At 39.5% G+C, this 22,104-nt stretch overlaps 1 long non-coding RNA gene across 1 annotated transcript in view; it reads left to right on the plus strand.

The window, feature by feature from the left end:
- Positions 1-16,471, plus strand: part of LOC122562205 (uncharacterized) — a 237,528-nt gene extending 221,057 nt beyond the window's left edge. Inside the window, exon 3 of the long non-coding RNA XR_006315261.2 lies at positions 15,825-16,471. This is a non-coding gene — a long non-coding RNA (uncharacterized LOC122562205). The remainder of the gene's footprint in view (positions 1-15,824) is intronic.
- The last annotated feature ends 5,633 nt before the right edge of the window (positions 16,472-22,104 follow it).

Below are 22,104 nucleotides of genomic sequence, written 5' to 3' on the forward strand. Positions count from 1 at the left end.
TGAGAATTAAATAGGAGGGTGAGAAGGTAGGTGAGAAGGTGATAGGTGGATACAGGTGGGGGGTAATTGTGAGAGTTCAGAGGGGAGGGTGGAGTGGATAGGTGGGAAGGAAGATGGACAGGTAGGACAGGTCAAGAGGATGATGCCAAGTTGGAGAGTTGGATCTGGGATGAGGTGGGGTGGGGTGAGGGGAGATTTGGAAACTAGCGAAGTTGATGTTAATGCCTTGTGGTTGAAGGGTCTCAAGATGGAAGATGAGGCATTCTTCCTCCAGTTGTGGGTGGCTTTGATTTGGCAGTCGAGGAGGCCCAGAACTTGCATGTCCTTGGGGAGGGGGAGTTGAAGCGGTCAGCTACTGGTTGGTGGGTTTGTTTGGTATGTGTGCCCCAGAGATGTTCCCTTAAATACTCCACAAGTTGGTGTTCTGTCTCTCCTATGTAGAGGAGACCACTAGATCTCTGCTTGATGTGAAAAGATCCTTTGGAAAGTTTATTTCTCTTGTTGTTCAATACTTGTGCTGTGAGGATCCTTACTTTTATCCAGACTTAGGCATTTTTCATTCAACTTTTCTTATCTGAGCACAAGCACTGATGTTAGCCACTAACAGTCAACGTGATGGTAATGTAGTGGTAATGTTATAGAGTCATAGAGATGTACAGCACAGAAACAAACCCTTTGATCCAAACCGTCCATGCTGACCAGATATCCCAACCCAATCTAGTCCCACCTGCCAGCACCCGGCCCATATCCCTCCAAACCCTTCTTGTTCATATACCCTTCCAAATGCCTTTTAAATGTTGCAATTATACAAGCCTCCATCACTTCCTCTTTGCTGCATTAATCTTCCAGAGGCTTGGCCTAATATTCCAGAGTTTAATATGGAGTTTAAATTCAATTAATAGAATCAGGAACTGAATGCTAATCCACTAATGGTGAACCATCAATGAATGCCAAAACCCATTGATTCACGAAGGTCCTTTGACAGAAGGGAATCTGCTATTCTAATCTGGCCTATATCTAACTCCAGAGGTACAGCAATGTGGTTAATTCATAATTATTCTCTGAAATAGCTTGGGAGAAAGTGAGGACTGCAGATGCTGGAGATCAGAGTTGAGGGTGTGGTACTGGGAGCATCCGAGGAGCAGGAGAATTGACGTTTTGAGCATGAGCCCTTCATCTGAAATAACTTAGTAAGCTTACAGTTCAAGATATTCCCAAGATCATTTAAGGATCGGCAATAAATGCTGGTCTCTAGCCAGCAAAGCTTATATCCCATGAACTAATAAAAGATATTTATCAGAGAATTTCTGTGTCACTGGCCAGATTTTAAAGAGTCATAGTGTTATCACAAACAAGGAGGAGCAAACTGAGCATTTCCAGTTGAGGGTCTGATTGAGGTGACATCCTCCCAAGCACTGAGGATGTCACCTAGACAGGGGACGAAACGTCTGCAACACAAATTCCCAGCTCGGCGAACAGAACCACAACAGACATATAGGATATTCAAGGACAACCATGTTCACACTGCTTGGCTCCTGTCTGACTTCCTCTATGCATCAAATACATTTTCATTTGAAAATGGTTGGATTAGACTGCATGCATTGTCCATATTCACAGAATCATAGAATTATATATATACTGAGATACATGTGACAATAAATCAAATCAAATCTGAGCATTATGACTCACTGTCATTCTTGTGTCTTTTGCCCATACTCTTGCACGTTATTTTTATTCAAATAATCACTTAATACTCTCTTGAAAGCCTCAAATGAATCTGCCTCCACCATAATTCCAGGCAGTGCATCTCAGACCTGAACCGTGCATAGAGTCATAGATTCATACAGCATGGAAACAGACATTTCGGCCCAACCAGTCCATGCCCAAACTAAGCGAGTCCCACCTACCTGCGCCTGGGCCGTATCCCTCCAAACTTTTCTTATTCATGTACTGATCTATATGTCTTTTAAATGTCATAATTGTACTTGCACCCACCACTTCCTGGAAGTTCATTTCACATATGAACCACCCTCTGTGTAAAAAAATAAAGTTGCCCCTCATGTCTTTTATAAATCCTTCTCCTCTCACCTTAAGAATGTGCAGGGAAAAGATACGTGCTACTTTCTGTACCCCTCATTATTTTATAAATCTCTATAAGATCACCTCTCAACTTCCAGTGAAAAGCTTCTCAGCCCATCCAGTCTCTCCTTATAACTATAAACCCTCCATTCCCAGCAAAGTCCTGGTAAATCTCTTTTGAACCCTCTGCAGCTTAAAAATATCATTCTTATAACAGAGTGACCAGAACTGGACCCAGCAGTCCAGAAGAGGTCTCATCAATGTCCTGCATAACCTCAACATAAAGGCCCAACTCCTGTATTCAATGGTATGAGAAATTAGGACAAACATGCGAAATGCCTTCTTTACCACCTTATCTTTATGTGATGCAAACTTCAAAGAATTATGCACCTGAACCCCTTAGTCTACCTGTTCTACAACACTACCCAGGGCCCTACTTTTTTATTGTATAAATCTTGTCTTTAATTGTTTTACCAAAATGTAATCCTCACATTTATTCATGTGAAACTTCATTTGCCCCTCTTCAGCTCATTGACCCGATTGATCAAGATCTCTTCATAACCTCAGATAACTTCTTCACTGTCCACTATACCATCAATCTTGGTATCATCTGCAAATGTCCACTCTTGTGAAAATGTTTTTCCTCATATCGCATGTGCAATTCACTTTAACTCTGTGCTTTCTCTTTCTCAATCCTTTTATGAGCCAGAACAGTTACTTCCTATCTACTATATCTGGACCTCTCGTGATTTTGAAAACTTCTGTCAGACCTCCTCTTCAAGTTTCTTCTCTCTGAGGAGAACAGTCCCAATCTCTCCAATTGATACTCATAACTGAAGTTGCTCATCTCTAGAGCTACATTTTTGAAGTCTTTTCTACACTCTCTTCAACATGTCTACATCTTCCTATTGTGTATGGAGTCTGAGGAGATAGGAGAGGCACTAAATGAATATTTTTCGACAGTATTCACACTGGAAAAAGACAATTTGTTGAGGAGAATACTGAGGTACAGGCTATTAGACTAGACAGGATTGAGGTTCATAAGGAGGAGGTGTTAGCAATTCTGGAAAGTGTAAAAATAGATAAGTCACCTGGGCCGGATAGAATTTATCCTAGTATTCTCTGGGAATGTAAGGAAGAGATTGCAGAACCTTTGGCTTTGATCTTTATGTTGTCATTGTCAGCAGGAATAGTGCCAGAGACCGGAGGATAGCAAAAGCGTCCCCTTGTTCAAAAATGGGAGTAGAGACCACCCTGGTAATTATAGACCAGTAAGCCTTACTTCGGTTGTGGGCAAAGTGTTGGAAAGGATTATAACAGATAAGATTTATAATAACCTAGAAAGGAATAATTTGATTAGAGATAGTCAAGAGAGTTTTGTGAAGGGTAGGTCATGCCTCACAAACCTGACTGGGTTCTTTGAGAAGGTGACCCAACATGTGGATGAGGGTAAAGTGGTTGATGTGGTGTATATGGATTTCAGTAGAGCGTTTGTTGAAGTTCCCCACGGTAGACTATTGCAGAAAATACAGAGGCATGGGATTGAGGGTGATTTAGTGGTTTGGATCAGAAATTGGCTAGCTGAAAGAAGACAGAGGGTGATGATTGATGGGAAATGTTCATCTTGGAGTTCAGTTACTCGTGTACAGCAAACATCTGTTTTGGGGCCACTGCTGTCATTTTTACAAATGACCTCAATGAGGACGTAGAAGGATGGGATAGTAAATTTGCGGATGACACTAAAGTCTGTGGAGTTGTGGACAGTGCTGAAGGATATTGCAGGTTACAGAGGGGCATAGATAAGATGCAGAGCAGGGCTGAAAGGTGGCAAATGGAGCTTAATGTGAAAAATTGAGTTGATTCATTTTGGATGGAGGAATAGGAATACAGAGTACTGGGCTAATGGTAAGATTCTTGGTGGAGTAGATGAGCAGAGAGAGCTCAATTTCCATGTATATGTATATAGGAAAGTTGCCACCCAGGTTAATAAGGCTGTTAAGAAGGTGTACGGTGTGTTAGCTTTTATAGGTAGAGGGATTGAGTTTCTGAGCCATGATGTTATGTTGCAGCTGTACAAAACTCTCGTGAGGCTGCACCTGAAGTATTGCGTACAGTTCTGATGGCCGCATTTTAAGAAGGATGAGGGAGCATTGGAAAGGATGCAGAGGAGATTTACTTGGATGTTGCCTGGTATGAAGGGAATGTCAAATGGGGAAAGGCTGAGGGACTTTAAGCTGTTTTCATTAGAGAGAAGAAGGTTGAGAGGTGACTTAATAGAGGCATGCAAGATGATCAGAGGATTAGATAGGGTGGACAGTGAGAGCCTTTTCCCTCGGATGGTGATGGCAAGCACGAGTGGACATTAGCTTTAAATTGATGGTTGATAGATATAGGACAGATGTCAGAGGTAGGTTCTTTACTCAGTAGTAGGAGCATAGAATGCCCTGCCTGTAACAATGGTACACCTGCCAACTTTAAGGGCATTTCAATGGTCATTGGATAAACATATGGATGATAATGCAATAGTGTAGGTTAGACGGACTTCAGATTGGTTTCACAGGTCAGCGCAACATTGAGGGCCAAAGGGCCGTACTGTGCTGTAATGTTCTATGTTCTACTGTGTGGCACCCAGAACTGAACATCAACTTGTCTAACAGGTGTCTTTTTTAAGTTTATTATAACCTCCTTGACCTTGTATTCTTTGTCTCTAATAATAAAGCCAAGGATACTGTGTGATCTATTTACTGCTCTCTTCCTATGTTATAGAAACACAGAAACTAGGTACATGAGTACACCATTAAACCCTTCCAGCCTGCTCTGCCATTCACTATGATCACGGGCAGTCCTCTGTCTCAATGCTAGACTCCTGTTTTCACTCCATTACCCATGATGCTTTTAATATCTAAAAATGTATCAATCCCTTTGATGAATAAATTCAGTGATGCTGCATCCACCACCTTCTGTGGTGGTGAATCCACAAGTTCACCATTTTGAGTTTCTTTATTGCTGTCCTAAAAGGCCTACTCCATATCCTGAGACCTCTTACCCCTGGTTCTAGGCTCCTCAGGCAGGGGGAACATGCTCTCTGCATCTCGTCTGTCCAGGCCTTTTAGAAGTTTACACGTTTCAATCAGATCTGTTTTAGTCCTTCTAAACTCTAGTGCATATAGGCCAGTCCTCATATGAAAATCTCTTCATCTCTGGCATCAACCTATTGAACCTTTGCTGCACTCCCATAGCAGTATATTCTCTCAAAGATAGGAAGACCAAAGCTGCTGAACATATTCTAGGGGCATCCTTACCAAGACCTTGTACAACTGCAATAAGACATCACTACTTCTGAACTCTGATCCTCTGGCAATGAAGGCCAATACATTATTTGTCTTCCCAATTGCTTGCTGCATTTGCCTGTTTACTTTCATTGACTGCTGTACAAGGAAACTCAGATCCCAATACATCACCATTTAAATAATACTCTGCCTTTCTGTTTCTCATGACAAAGTATTGGTTCATATTTATCCACATTATACTGCTCCTACTTATCTAGATCACCTGGAAGCTTCCTTGTATTTTCCTCACAAAAATATATATTGTGAATAACTGAGGTCCAGGTACTGATCCTTGTGGTACACCACCAGTCACTGCCTTGGTGAAAGTGAGGACTGTAGATGCTGGAGATCAGAGTCTAGATTAGAGTGGTGCTAGAAAAGCACAGCAGGTCAGGCAGCATCCGAGGAGCAGGAAAATCAATGTTTCGGGCAGGAGCCCTTCATCCGGAAGGCAGTCACCGCCTGCTATCCCTGAAAATGACGCTTTATTCTTGCTCTCTGTTTTGATCTGTCAGCCAGTTCTCAATCCCTACCAGTACATATTACCCCGAAGCCTGTGTACTTTAATGTTGCCCACTTCTGCAGGGGCTTATCAAAAGCCTTTGTGAAATCCAAATACTTTACATCCACTAGTTTTCCCTACTGTCTTCTAGCAGTTACATCCTCAAAAAAAAACTCCAGAAGATTACTTATGGATTATTTCCCTTTCATAAACCCGTAGTGATGTTGTCTAACCCTGGTTAATGCTTTCCAAGTGTTCTACTGTCACATTTTTCATAATAGACTGTCAAGTCTTCCCCTACTAATGCTAGGCTAACTGCCCAGTTATTCTCTGGGTTTTTTTATCCTTTATTTAAATAATGTGGTTAAGACTGTAGGAACAGCTTTAAGTCTCTAGAATTTTGGCAGATAACCACCAAGTTATCCACTTCCTTTTAGTATTCCTCTCTTTAGTGACCTATGCATATAACATCCTGGACCCACTGCTCCAGCAGGCCCTTTTTTATTACACTTCTATTTTTTCTTGTCAATCCATACTCTTCCTACCAAAATGTATCACCCACATTAAACATCTGCCATCTATCTATCCATTTGACCAACTTGTCCTTTAGGAGTTTGACACTGTTCTTCTTACAGGAGAAAGTGAGGACTGCAGATACTGGAGGTCAGAGTCGCAAAGTGTGGCGCTGGAAAGGCACAGAAGGTCAGGCAGCATCCAAGGAGAAGGAAAATAGAAGTTTCAGGCTTAAGCCCTTCATCTGGAACACCTCTTCCCCGACACATTCCAAATGAAGGGCTTAAGCCTGAAACTTCGATTCTCCTGCTCCTCGGATGCTGCCTGACCTGCTGTGCTTTTCCAGCGCCACACTTTTTGACACTGTTCTCCTTTACAGGTTACAATGTTTCCAGGTTTTACATTGCCTTATAAACTCTGAAATAGTCCCCTGCACACCAAGATCTGGAACACTAATATCCATTGAGCTATAGGCTGTTACTTCCAGGAGTGGTTCCTTTCCTCCTTATCCCTGTGATAAATTACAGTAGAAATCTGGAATCAGGTTAATGCTGAAGTTTGATTCCACTGCAGGTAATCCACAAAATTTGGATAAATTTATCTGTCAAGCATGCACATACCTTTAGTTCACACCCTGTACATCACTCTTGCTGCCTTTTATACTAGCTGAACAAGCATTTGTAAAAACTATTTCTGCTGCTGCAGCACTTAAAGGTTGGACAGTAAATATGGTCTAACTAGTATTGCTGACATGTAGAAAACAAATCAGAAAGAAACGTAGTTTTAGAGCAGACCAAACTTTTTTTTCTTTGAGAAATAAATGGTGTTGTAACAGAAAGAGAATGAGGAAGTTTCTATGCTGTTTCTAGAATGGTATCCTACATGTTTTGGTTGTAGTTTGGATCATGACCTAAATTGGCATGGAAAATTTAAATATTTTTGTTTACCACAATGAGGGAATTCCTGAGAAACTAATGTGTAGCAGCCTTTCAGTGATGATGGATAATCACTTGTGTGTTCAAATGATCTTTGGATTGGTAAAATGCATACAGATGCATCTATGCATGGGGCAGATGAATAACTCGGAATATGCTGAAGGGATTGCTTTTACTTTTACCTAAAAACAAATGTATGTTGTGAGTCTCTGAAGCAAAAATTGGGGAATCAATTTGTCCTTTTCATGTAATCACATTGAGTCTCCTTCTTTCTTTGTGTGTAGCTTGTTTTGATTTGTAGGTGGCCTTTCACGAGGGGAGGCCTTTTAATCCAGTGACACCTTTGACTTTCACCTTGGTGCTCGCTATTCAGGCAGGTTTAGTCATGTAGCACAGGATTAAGAAAGCTCTTGAACAGTGAGGGACATAGTGGGACTTCTCCTCAGACTCACAAAAGGCCCCAATAAAATTTGACGGTGGAGGAGGGGTTTGCACAGAGGAAGATTAAAAGGAGCAGTTTGTACTTGCTTGTGTGAATTACTCCCCATATTGCTTTTGTGCCTCTGTTTCAACCAGCAGAAAGACCTTGGTCATGTTGTACTGACCTCAGCAGGTAATGCATTGTTAAACAGCAAGGCAGAGTGGAAAGTACTGGGTTCAGCACTTTTGCAACTGAAAATTATCTTGAATCTCGGGAAGAATTTGGCTGCACTACACAGAGAATTCAGCCAACCATCATGGCCAGTTTTCTTCAGAACTACCTGCTTGGCAGAGGCACAAGAAAGCAATATTACTTAAAGGGACAGTGTTCCATGGACAAGTCAGTCTGTCACAGACAAGTACTCCCTGATTCCATCGGAATATTGTCATTTATCTTTTGACGCAAAGGTGTGGCAGTTTTCTGAGAAATAGGGAGTCAAGAGTTTGCCCAGTTCATACTCTAACTCTCATTTGCTAGGATTTAAATTTTACATGTTCACACATGCCAATGATTTATGTACACTCTTCTCTGTGATAAGGGTTTCTGGAAGCTTTGAGTGCATGATTATAGATTTTAGCAATCTCAAAAGGAGTTTCCGATGATTTGGAGAAATGTTGCACTTAATTGGAAAAGGAGATTCTAAGCTACATGGGGTTGCTTCAGAATGACATTCTTATTATGTAATATGAAACAATGGACTTTTAATTTGAAAGTGGTATTTACTTTCATCTTTTATTGTAATTTGGTTTACGTGACTCACACTCTGGCACTTGCAATAAACAAACTTCTGTAACTCATTATTAATGTATCCTCTGTCTGTCTGAGGGTGTAAACTGAAGGGGAACTAGACTGCAAATTTTGTTCAGTAGATGGATGGTTTGTTGACGTTGTGGCCACTGTACTCCATCCATTCTTCCTGGTAACATGCTGGCAAACAATGAAAAAATGCAGTGTTTTAACACACTATTTTTGCTAAGTACCTGTATGTTGTATGAGAGTATTGAAATACTTTAAGTATGTGTTGCATCAGTTTGAGAACACTGGATTGAATCCACAGTGACTCTCATAAAAAGGGACATAATTACATATTACGCGACAGGTGGTTCTGTATGAAGTTTCTAGTTTGTGATGCAATAAGTGAATTTCTTATTCAAGATTAGCTATTTAGCAACACGAATGCCACCCTTTTAATATCCTACATTTTCCATTCCCATTTTTTGGATTGTGTTGAATGAAACTGTTTGTAAAGTTCTGTTCATTTCAGTTTCTTCCCCCCAGGCAGTGTATGGGAGAAAGTGCAGATGCGGAGATCAGAGCAAAGAGTGCGATGCTGGAAAAGCACAGCAGGTCAGGTAGCATCTGAGGAGCAGGAGAATCAATGTTTTGGGCATAAGCCCTTCATCAGGAACGTCCTGATATAGGGCTTATGCCTGAGACATCGATTACCCTGCTCCTTGGATGCTGCCTGACCTGCTGTGCTTTTCCAGCACTGCACTCTTGACTCAGGCAGTGTATGTAAACCACTTACCTGACTTATCACTAATCCCCTTATCTGTGAAGGCTAGGAGTCTGATATTCTCAGTGAAAGTGGATGAATCCATTGTAACCAAGTTTAGGGTCTCAAAATCGTCCCATCCTCAATTGTTTCTCTATCGCTGAGCTGAACGTTTCCATGACTTAGGCTGCAGGTTGTGCCTTTGCATCATATGGCATCTATTTGATTGTTGGGAAGTTCTCTGAGAACTTCTTTCCCCGTGGGAATAGTAAGCTCCATCTGTTTCTGTCTGCATCACCCACACCCCACCCCCCTACCCCCCCAAAGCTTGTGTCCCCTTAGCTTTTGGTGTGGTCTTGCTTGATAAGTTGCAGATTAGGTCCAGATAGTTTTTGGTGTGCAGTTTGTTTATACAGCTTACTAGTTTTCAACTCATTTTGCAGGTGTGCTGTAGCTTGAGTTTTTCAAAGCCATCAGGGAGATCAGCTCCTTATTTGCACGTGTAGCTATTGAAAAATAAACTCGGCGGTTGTTGTTCCAGCACCGAGTTAAGGTTGTCAGCTTTCTGAGAGTCTATGTGCAAGATTTTCTCAATAGGGGAATGTTCTGACATATCCGTTTTTGGCAGTTTATGGTTTGTGCTCAGTTAGTTTCACAAAGTGCTTCTATTTCTGTTCTGACAAATTAAATGACTGTAATTTAATAGAAAGTTGTTGGATCCACCCTCTATTTTTATGTAGGAACACATGTATGGTAAAATGCACAAATTTTCAGAGCAGAAAATGCCTTTGTTTTGGAAGCTGCTGGAATGAACTGGTTATGAGTGCTGGATCTGACAGCTTCCAGTGTTGGATTTATATGCTCCTTGCCAATGATTCTGTAACACATGCTCATGAAAGTTAGATTTTATATTTTTTCTCGCTTTTTATCAAATTGTAATTCCTGCACTCAAATCCTCTAAGATCAATTCAAATGTCAGAGCATTATGTTGGCAGAGTGGGTGGTATCATCATAAGTGCAGGCACTGTGGAAGATGCAGCTACTTTTGAGAGTGTGTTATTCTGTACTGCAGGCAGGATATTCATTGCCAAATAGCCAGCAAACTCTCAGCATGCTGGACTTGGGCTCATATCCTGCATAGGTTAAAGGTCACACAGTGGAACTATGTGACCTCATGCCAGTCATCGTCTGCACACTGCTTAATAAAATACATTTTTCTAATGTTTATTTCAGTGCTGGATAAAGCATATGAAATGCATTAAAGCCTAGTTAAAGGAATATTCTCAGAAAGCTTATTTTTTGTCTTTCATAACCTCAAGCTGATATGCTTGTTTGCCCAAAGGTTAGTTCAGAACATACTACTTCATGAAATGCTCAGTACTGAAAGCATGAGTCAGAAATTTCTGATTGATTTTGTCCCTGTTGAAGCCTCTAAATCATCAGGACCTATGGTTTGAAAATGCAGTTTACATAAACTGATACCATCTTGGTTTATCTTTTGAAAGTCAAAAATCTGGCTTGCATACTATAATTCAGGGACTATATTTCTGCTGTGAAAACTGCCAGCTGGGCAGTATCCAAGATGGCAGTAGTTGGATCAAGCTCACCATGATTTAGTTGAAACTGTCTTGGGGCACTGGATGGTGCAGTTGGGAGGGGCATTGTCTGTAGTTCTGAATTTTGGGTCCATCCCAAACTAACAGCATAAAAAAACTCTCCCAAGCTCTAAGGGGTCTAATTGAGATTAGTTATGGAGGCTTTAACTCAGTTGTTGGTGGCACCAGTCCACACTTTACAAACAAAAATTACTCAGAATTTAGTGCCAACTGGAGGCCTCACTAGGTTTTTAATGATGGATAATTTTGAAATATTCCAGTGATATCGTTAATAGTGTTTACAAGTTGTGGTTATGCCTCTTTGTCAGGGTATTAAAAGGTAGCTGCTACATTAAGATAGATAATCTCTTTGGATTCAGTGTCTCCAAACTCTCCCTTCTGAATCCAGGTGCATCCTTCCATTCCAAATTGATAGGTAAATGTCACAAGACCTGGGAATCAACACAGAGCCCTAGCAACTGTGTTAGACTATAACATTTTGTGATCACTTCACTTCCCGTTGGTAGACAAATTTATTTTAGCATATGTGGTTCACCATTAAAACAACAGACACACTTATCTCAGGTTAAAAATGCATATTCCTTTGTCTCTCCCATTTACTGCATTCTTTGCTGCTGACCACAGTGTATGTATAGAGCAAGTGCTAGGTTTTTTTGGCAACTTGAAAGGAAAATAAATTATGCTGTGAGAAAAATGCATCACTTTTTGTCCCAGCAAAACAAAAGTTAAAACAGCTTTTTGAAAAGTTAAGTTTCAAAATGTTGACCTTTTATGTAACAGCAATATTTCTTATTTACCCCTGCTTTCTACATTTAAATGCAAATCTTTATTTATATTCACTCGTGGGATGAAGTGTCTCTGGCTAGCCAGCATTTATTGCTCGTCCCAGAGGATAGTGAAGAGTCAATCACATTGCTGTGGGTCTGCAGTCACATGTAGTCCAGACCAGTGCCTTCCCTAGATGACATTAGTGACGGTTTTATTTAAACTGTAGTGGTACATTGTTTCTGGGAGTGCACAACAGCACACAAACAGAGAGCATGTTAAACATATACTTCTGAATTGCCTGTTGTATTGCCTAGCTAGTTGATTGATAAATGTTTATTTTATATGGAAGAGGGTAGTAGGGTTGGACTTCAGAAAGTCACTCCACAGAGCTACCTAGTGGCTGGAGCCTAGAAGGCCAGTGAAAGCAAAATGGGGCGGGAAATGTCGATTTTGTTAGTTGCCAGTAGAAAATGCAACCAAATAAGCAGAACCAAAGTTTATGAGAACAAGGAGTAAAGTTTATGGGCAGGATTTATGTAAGAGACACCAAGATTTTTAGGCACGTTTTGATCCATGTATGCACATACAAATTATAAGTAACTGTTGAAATAAGCAGGCGATGTTGTCTTGAACATTTCTCCATTTTGTGTTATATTATTCAGTAACAGAGGTGTGAAAACGGTGCCATTCTGCTATTTATTGTTTTGTTGAAAAAGCAAAAATTAACTACAATGTTGAAGTGACAATGTCACTTGTCTTTTGTGGTGTAGTTTTAAGGCCATACCTGAGACCATACCTTGGGTACAAGGCAACTGGTCAGAGAGAAGGCAAAATCAAGAACTTTTGTCATGCTTTGGCTTCTGTAGAACTCTATTTATTGCATGTTAACACTATATAAAACTATAATCTGAGATATCCAAGTTCCAATCGTATTTTCACATTGTCAGCAGACTGTTACTCGCATGTGCTTTACTCTTCAAATCTAATTCAAATCCATCTTCTATTGATCTTCAGTCTTCTATTTATCTTATTTTCTCTCTAACTCCACCCACACTGTGCTATTTACACCCTGTGCGAAACAGCTCTGTCACATCATCCTAAGATTGCTTCAGGGTCCTAAAACCCTTACACAATAAATGGATGAGCAATTCAAAGACTCAGACTGATCTTCTGGGGTCAAATCCCATCATGACAGCTTCTGACATTTAAATTCAGTCAATGAATCCAGAATTGAAAGTCAGTCTGAATAATGATGAACATCATGTATCATTTAAAAAAAAACACACATCTGGTTCACAGATCTGCTTTAGAGAGGGAAATCTTCCAACCTTACTCAGTCTGCCAGCCTGGCCGTGTGACTCCAGATCCACAGTAATGCGTTTGACTCTTAAATACCTCCTGCCATGCTCTTGTAAATGACATACTTCAATGGAAATTAGAGATGGGAAACAAGTGCCAATATTTCATGAAAGAATAAAGAAAGAAAAAGTTAATTTTAACCGGGTAGATAAAGCAACATCAGGGATCTAAAGAATGAAAAGTTCCGAAAACATCAGTGTATATATTGTTAGGAATTTGTTCCTCTTTAATTGGATTTTGAAGCCCCTTGTACAGGAATTATTTATAAATGCCTTGAATACTGTATTTCTAAGCTTGTAGGCAGAGGTCCAAGTGGTGAGCAAACAGTCCTTTAAATCCAATTTTGCACATTAATGGTATTTAGAAAATTATTTCTAAGTGCCATCTGTCTGCAGGTTTCAACTAAATGGAAATGGAGGTAAAAGAGGTGGGTCAACGTTTGTGTCTGATGTCATCAGACCAGACAAGTGTGGATATGCACTTGTACTTATCAATGGCAAGATAGGGCACTTCTTGTAGTTGTCTTGCAGAGTAATTGGAAAACAGGGGGTGAAGAATGCTATATGGAACAGTTTGATAGATAGTGGATTTTGTAATACTAGAAAAGTATGATGTGTTTTGTTACATTGTCTGACATCGGTTCAATAAGTAAACTGAAACAGATTGATTGTTTTGATGAACTTTGAGAAGAGCTCCAAGTATCTTGATTTGCCTATGACACACAAAGATGAAAGGTCAAGAGTCCCTGAGAATATGTCTGAAGGACTGCCTCTTCTGAGGAAGTAGCAACAGAGGGGGAAAAAAAGAACAGAACGGTATTTAATCAGTTAAGTCAACTGATGAATTGTTTAGAGACGAAATACAATTCTAAAGTGCCTAGTTATTGGACATGCTTATTCCATTGAGGGAATATTGTGTTCTTTCAGGGGTTTGAATACAGAGCATATATTTCTTAGGATTTTTATCCTCCCCATTAGCCATGATCTGATCTAAACATGTATAGAGGCCTCCCAATGTAATCTCTGCATCACACCAATTGAGAACAAGTAACCTGTTTAAGAATTCGCTGACGTATCGTCTGTTGAGTTTGGCCCGAACATGCTGTCAAACAAAAGATGTCTTAAACATTTGAAACTCCAGTTATGGGAACGCTGCCTAATTTTCAGTTTGCTTGAATGCAATGTAATTCTCATTGTTTGTTGGAAGTAAATGTGAGCCTGTTCTTCGAATGGTTGCAAGTAAAAACGATTAAGCTTGTTTCCCATTGGAAAAGTGACTTACTAAGGGGTTCTGAGAGTATGGCCCAACCTCAGTGCCAGCAGTTTGGTGTTGGACTTCCACCTGCCCCGGGGTATACAAATACATGTTTGAACAGATTTGATTTTTTAAAAAGTGATATTGTCCCACTTTGATCTCCATGACTTGATCATTTTAAGAAATGAGGGAGCATTTGGCTAGAACCAAATGTGTATGTGTAATACTTTGAACAGGTATTGTCAATCTTACTGCGACTAAGACAGTATAGATGTGAACAGGAAAATCTGAATCATTCAAAGCAAATGATCCAATTCAATGACATATTGGTACTGTTAGTAAGCAGCTCAACAGCATGGGCTGCATTTGTTCAGAGGTTGTACTCTTCCTTCCTCTTCTGCTTTGTCCCTCCCCTCAGCATCGAGTTGCCAGATGTACAAAGCCTTTCATTTGCAAAGTACGCAGAATCTAACTCTGTTTAAAAGCACCACTGACTTCTCTAGGTTCCACTAAGACTCAACACTCTTAACAGAGAAGGAGAAATAGGGGAGGGGGGGCTGGCAGGTTGCTTACTGAAAAGGAATATTTTTCTAATATTTGTTATCTGGTTTACTGAATGATTTGATCTTCATTTTGTAAATTGTACGGTTGCACCATTAAAATTGGAACCGGCATGTGGATTTTGCCCAACAAGTGCTACAGAAGATGCGTGGCTTCTATTGTATTATTTATCACAGCGGAGATCTGTATATATAATTTTGGAAGAGTTGTACTGGAAAAGGTTTAGATAAACATCTTTCTTTTCACTGACAATACATTTTATTATGTCAGTAGTTCCATTCAAAATCAATAAAAGACAGATGGCAAACTCCACAGTCTTGTTTGCCAAATAGGTCCATAACAATTAAATCCTGCAGAAAACTCTGTGGTCGGTTTATTTGTCAATGCAACTGTCAAATGTGGCACTGAGCAGCTCAGATCCAGAGCATGCAAATCCTGATGCCTGCGTCTCTGCTAGTTGACAGAAAGGGCAGTACGAAAGGTCACAGCATCGATTGGTTAGATATGTAATGCATCACTCACGGCTGTTTCTCACTATCACTATTTAGTTTGATATGTGTGTGTGTACCTTTTGGGTGAATTCAGAAGTGGGCTGAGCTGTGATGGGACTCAACAGTCCACTGATACTCTTGTGTGACAGATGAGTCCAGTCCTTTTGGGTGAGTTGACAGAGGACTGCCAACATTTGTTCGAGAACCTTCCAAAATGAGTCATCTTCAAGACCCAAGGGAGAAAATTGGAAAGAAATGTTGTTACAGATCTACATCAGGTCTGAATCAATTTTATAAATAATATCCAGATAATTATTTTAATTTTAGGGTCTTGCCCAGATAGGCCATGTAAAAGCATTGCTTTTTTTTAAACATGCAAACTTTATCTTATAATTTCATAGATGTGACTGACATACAATTTTATTTTACTTTTTACACTAGCTATTCCATGTACCACCACCCATTACCTGATGATCAATAGACTGCTTATTCCTAACCTCAGTATTGGAGCTACAAGCTGTCAAATGTGACATCGTGAGCAACGTCCGCTCAGCACGGAAGGCTGAAACTCCATATTCTCTGAGAAATCTAAACAGGACACCAAGACAATGTCAAAAACCAGTGCATCATTTCAACACCTCTTCATTTTGGCCTGCATCTACGCAGTTCCACCAATGTTGGAGCTTAATTTGGCATTGGACACCATTTCTGATATAATTCCGAAAGTAATCTGCAAGTAAGGAAGATTGTGAAGAAGTGAGGGAAAATACCACATGGACAAAATAATTTTTATGTCATTAGATCTCAGCGAGGGATCTTTTGAATGGATTTCTACAGTTCAAAATTTGACAGTTGTTTTGTGTAACTTGTCTAATGCTGAGGTTGCCAGATTAAAACTTCTGTATGAACATTAGTCAAATGTATCTGAAGAATTTGTTTGTCAAATAAATAGGTAATATTTAGAAGTATGGGGAGAAAGTGAGGACTGCAGATGCTGGAGATCAGAGCTGAAAATGTGTTGCTGGAAAGGCGCAGCAGGTCAGGCAGCATCCAAGGAGCTGGAGAATCGAAGTTTCGGGCATAAGCCCTTCTTCAGGAATGAGGAAAGTGTGTCCAGCAAGCTAAGATAAAAGGTAGGTAGGGAGGAGGGACTTGGGGGAGGGGCGTTGGAAATGCGATAGGTGGAAGGAGGTCAAGGTGAGGGTGATGGGCCGGAGTGGGGTGGGGGCGGAGAGGTCAGGAAGAAGATTGCAGGTTAGGAAGGCGGTGCTGAGTTCGAGGGATTTGACTGAGACAAGGTTGGGGGAGGGGAAATGAGGAAACTGGAGAAATCTGAGTGTTGCTATGGTTGGAGGAAGAGCGCCTCATCTTCCGCCTTGGAACCCTCCAACCACAAGGGATGAACTCAGATTTTTCCAGTTTCCTCATTTCCCCTCCCCCCACCTTGTCTCAGTCAAATCCCTCGAACTCAGCACCGCCTTTCTGACCTGCAATCTTCTTCCTGACCTCTCCGCCCCCACCCCACTCCGGCCTATCACCCTCACCTTGACCTCCTTCCACCTATTGCATTTCCAACCCCCCCTCCCCCAAGTCCCTCCTCCCTACCTTTTATCTTAGCTTGCTGGACACACTTTCCTCATTCCTGAAGAAGGGCTTATGCCCGAAACGTCGATTTTCCTGTTCCTTGGATGCTGCCTGACCTGCTGCACTTTTCCACCAATATTTATAAGTATGCCAAGGGCATTGTGTTGTAAATTCTTAATGGTTGTGAAATCTCCAATTTGGACTTGATATCTTTGAGATTTTTTATTGTCCTTTTTAATGTGGTGAATATTAGGATTTAGTGAGCATTTTAAAAGTTTTGCTCTATAAATAAAATGAATTAACTGGCTTTGTATATTTGTGCTTTCATGTAAAACAAATTTTTATCTTGTAGTAGTTGTGTTCAATTTTATCTATTTATTAAGAGTGTGTCCAAATAATTATGATTACACTGTAGACTGTCTTCCCTTTTAAATCACTATCTATTTGAAATGCTTGAGCCCTTTAATTTAGACAGGTCATTTTAAAATGACCTATCATAAAGGACTTCTGTAACTGCTAAAGAAAGCTACTACTTTTATCGACATTCACATCTCCACTAATGTTAAATCAAATTGCCTCGGAGCACTTTAGACAAAGTTACTTTGTGATGTGCAATAACAGCTGTTACATCATAGAAAAAAATTGATAACCCGTGAAAGATTCCTTCAAATATGTGAATTTATTTCAATAGAATTCTGGGTTCAGGATGTACAGTATCTGTCTATAATATCTTCTGCATTATCTATATGTTATCCTACAAAAGGAAATTAGTGTTAGACAGCAATTTATTAAAGGTTTTAAACACACTAAAAATTGAAAGCTGAATTCAGCAATATGAAACCTAACTCCGTTCTATGACTTGCTGCCAATGCATTTCATTCAAAATGGAGGCTGGGGGCTATATGTGATTTCATACTGATATTGACAGATAAAAATTTATTACCCTCTCAATTCGTTTGTTCTTCCTTTTCAGCTATGCCCTAACATGACCAACCAGTAATGCACATAACCAAGTTTTAGTCACTAAAGCGAACTGACTTTTTGCAAAATAAAAGAACTACTGACAATCATTGCAACCTTAAAATAGCTGTTCCTGTTTGTTTTGAGTGACTACAGAAGCAATGTTTCATCATTTATTTAAAACATGTATTCCTGTGAAGTAATTTGCTGTGTATCTTTCATTTTTATTTTGTATTTATGATTTTACTTTCCAATTTGTAAAGTAAATGCATGACTTTGCACAATAAATATTTTAAGACGAACGTGTATTTTGTTTGTCTTTATCTTTAGTCAGAGTCACTTAAGAGTGCTATATGTTATAGTCCCAATTCATCTGGTTTGAATCCCATGTCTTTCTCAAAGCATCCATCTCTGCCTTGCTGTTCAATTTAGGGTCAGATGCTTGGCTGAAGAGAGATGGAAATGAAAAGAGAGTTTTCCAGTTTGCTCTTTTGAGTGCACTCAACCTACGGCATTGAGCATTAGTAATAGCAGACACACAGCACATTATCTACCTGCTCTCTGCATTGATGATACTGCCAAAAATATTCTGTTCTAAAATAGTCACTTCTTTTATCATAATAAAGGTACATGCATTTGGTTTTGAATGCATATGAAGGTCTTGAAAATTAAAATTTTAGAGATGGAAATAAATTAAAAATCTGCCAATAATTTGTGACTTTGACGAGGCAGTAATGTATCCTTAGCTGAGTATTGACGTTGTTGCTTCTAACTCTCAAAGTTGTGGGTTTTCCACTTGTGAATTGAGCAGACAAAGCAGATCAACATTCAGTTAGGAGAAATTGATTCTGCAATTGGCTATTGGGGTATGCTTTCAATGTAAAAAACAATACATAAATGAAATACTTTTATTTCTATAATTGAGATGTCCAACAGATTGATTCAAACTTGCAACAAAGTTCAGCAAGGGAATTTTTGAGCAGATTTTCCCATTCATGTACATTGACATGTTGGTCATGATTTGGAGGTGCTAGTGTTGGGCTGGTGTGAACAAAGTTAAAAATTGCATAACATCAGATTATAGTCCAACACATTTATTTGGAAGCACTAGCTTTTGGAGTGCTGCTCCATCATCAGGTGGTGGTGGAGTCTAGCTACCTGGTAAAGGAGTGGCGCTCCGTAAGCTAGTGCTTCCAAATAAACCTGTTGGACTGTAACCTGGTGTTGTGTGATTTTTAACATGACATATGAATTTCTTCGGGTAAAACAAATGAAGGACGCAGGCGTGGAGGAGCAAATGATTTTTTGAAAACTGTCTCATGTTGCAACCTACTTCAGAAAGGGCAGAAAATTGGAAGGGTACTGGAACTCTGTATTCTCCAATCTTGTTCATTATGGATTGTGACCAAACAATCCAACAGACTAAAGAATGAAAAAGTCTGGCCCAAGCAAGAATCAGAGAAATCGTTTCAATGTAAAATAATCTGTTAAACGCAATTGCTTTCCAAACTTAATTGGGAGCACTGGCATAGAGATATGCTGCTTAATAAATTTCAAACTAACAATCTAAGTTAGAAACCAAGTGGCCTCTTTTTGCAGAAAATGTTCAGGGTTTCCCCTTTTTTATTGTTGCCAGTCTGTAACTTTCCATTCATTCAATTTATTGGCAACAATTCTAATTTTTCTTAAACGCTTTTAATGGTTTTGCCAATTTAAGTGAACTCTAACCAATGAAAATATTAATTAAAATAATTCATTAGTCAATGAGCTAAGCCACATGGAACAATGCAGTTCATACCACCTATCGGATTATTACAAACACACACAATTGTTAGATTAAAACAAGCAATAGCCCTTCTCTGCTGTGCCTTTGCAACTCACTGAATGTATCAGCTGAAAAATGTAATCATGAGTTCACTGGTCTTTCTTTAGTCTTGTATTCCATTTTTAAATAAGGCATGACATGTTAATATAACTTGCAACTTAGATGATTTTTATAATGGATTGCTGAATTCAGTTACTTAGTTCCTTGGAAAAAAAAAAGTTAATTGACAGAATGTTCTCTTACCAACATAAACAACAGCCATGGGTCGACGTGACTAATTGCATAGCACAAATTAAATTTCAAGAGATTTAAAATCTTTTGGCAAAGGATCTGTAAATTCCTTGTTTCCCCATCAGGTAATCTGTACTGTAACACAATTCGATTATTCTAGGTAAATAATGAGGTGGGGCAAATTTTCAACTGGCACAGAGACATAATTAAGCCAGTCAGATATTTTGCAATGGATATATGACATATTTTTGGCTGAGCACTTTTTTACCAACCCACAAAGCTGAGACCAGGGCGCACATTTGTTTTAAAAAAAACTATTCCCAATCAAGGCAGCCAACAGACTTTTAATGTAAAGATCAGAAACATAACCCAGCCTTATTACATGTTCTTATGGGAAAGTGATTTTTGTTTACCACATTTCCATTTAGCACCCATTATTTAAGAACACTAAATGCATGTTACATCATCTAGCAAGGCCATGTTGTGGTGTTAGTATGGAATTCAACCTGTATTAGAAGCACATTGCATTGAATGCTGAACAGTTGAAGTCACTTTGTTGCATTGATACAAATGCATTGGTCTACGATCTTGACAATAATAGAAGGGAAGTGAAGGTCCGTGGTGGGGCAGTATTGGCCTAGTAAATTGCAGATTTGATTCCTGCCTGTCCCTTGAGGCAACAGTTAGATTAGATTTTTTTTTCCCTTTCTGGCTCTTGTGACACAGTGGTAGGATCTCTACCTTTGGGTCAGAAGATCTGGGTTCAAGGCTCACCTTCCCCAGTCATGTTTCAAGTTGATTAAAAATGTCTGGAAGATAAAGCTAATATTTCCAGTCTCTTGAAATCTAACAATTCCAGCATTTGAAGTGACCTAGAAACATTTGCATCTGACTATGGATCATAAAAAAAATCAATTTAAATTCTGCTGCAGTGATTTTACCACTTTAAGCTATAACACACACATGATTCCTTGCCAAAAATTATCATGAGATCTCTTTGTCTTCACCTACTCTCATCCTTATCCTATTCAATTTCCACTGGAGATATAAAATCAATTTCATTCATTGGGTTCCAAGCCTATATTGCTATTTATTTCCTTCTATTAGCATTATTATCTTCTAAAGATCAAATTGGAGATGCTAAAGATTTCCCAGTTCTAAAGTTTAAAACAGATTTTCTTCTGCATTTTAATCTGCTAACTTCTTCAAAGTTTGACATTAAAGTAAATATCTGCGTGAGACATGAAATAATGTTTTTAATCTTTTTTTCACATTTGAGAAAATGCTAAAGTGTTTGTTTGAAAACAGATGATTTACAGATGGATCAACAAGGCCTCTATTGCAACGATATCATGAAAGTGAGCTTGGTGAGTTATGTGTCAATATCTTTCTAAAAGTGTGGTCTGTAGCGAGCACATACCTGATTTTTACTGAATAAGAATTAAAATTAAGTGAAGAAAGTAAATTGAATTTCTTCCAGCCTTAGACAGTGTGATACGGCACTACTGGAGATTAGCTGATGAGTGAATTAGGTAAAACAGTTCACTGGAGCTACAAGGAGCATAACAGCAGGGTTTTTCTATAACTTGCAAGTACAGATTTCAACTAGAGCGAGTTAGCTGGAGTTGAGAGGACGTGTTTTTTTATTCCCCTCTCTCCACCCCACACCACCCCCCCCCCCCCCCCCCCCACCAAAGACACACACGCATGCGAACCATTTTTTTTAACTTGCTTTCTTCGACATCCAATACTTGGCTCCTACTTTAGCACAGGAGAGGGAACTGTTGGTGAGTAACTGGTAAGCTATTCTTTGTGTAATACATTGTCAGCTTAGTTAAAGTAAGGCAGGGCAAGTGGAATGTACAACCTGTGTGGAGTTTGGGGAGTCATGGACATACTATGTGCCTGAGTTGAATACATCTGCAGAAAGTATCTCTGCATAAACTTGAACTCTGTGATTAGAATCTCAAGTGGCAGTTGGAGTTACTGTCGTGTATCCAGAGGTAGAGGACAATGTACAAAACATGTTTCGAGAGGTGGTCATACTCCAGCTTAAGGCTGTGGTCAGATAAGGAATGGGTAACCACTAGACAGTCCAAGAGATGTCAGCAGGTAATACAG

Source organism: Chiloscyllium plagiosum, unplaced genomic scaffold (assembly GCF_037043375.1).
Source record: "Chiloscyllium plagiosum isolate Xiang-an unplaced genomic scaffold, Cpla_swu_hap1 HiC_scaffold_25, whole genome shotgun sequence".
Classification (NCBI taxonomy): Eukaryota; Metazoa; Chordata; class Chondrichthyes; order Orectolobiformes; family Hemiscylliidae; genus Chiloscyllium; species Chiloscyllium plagiosum.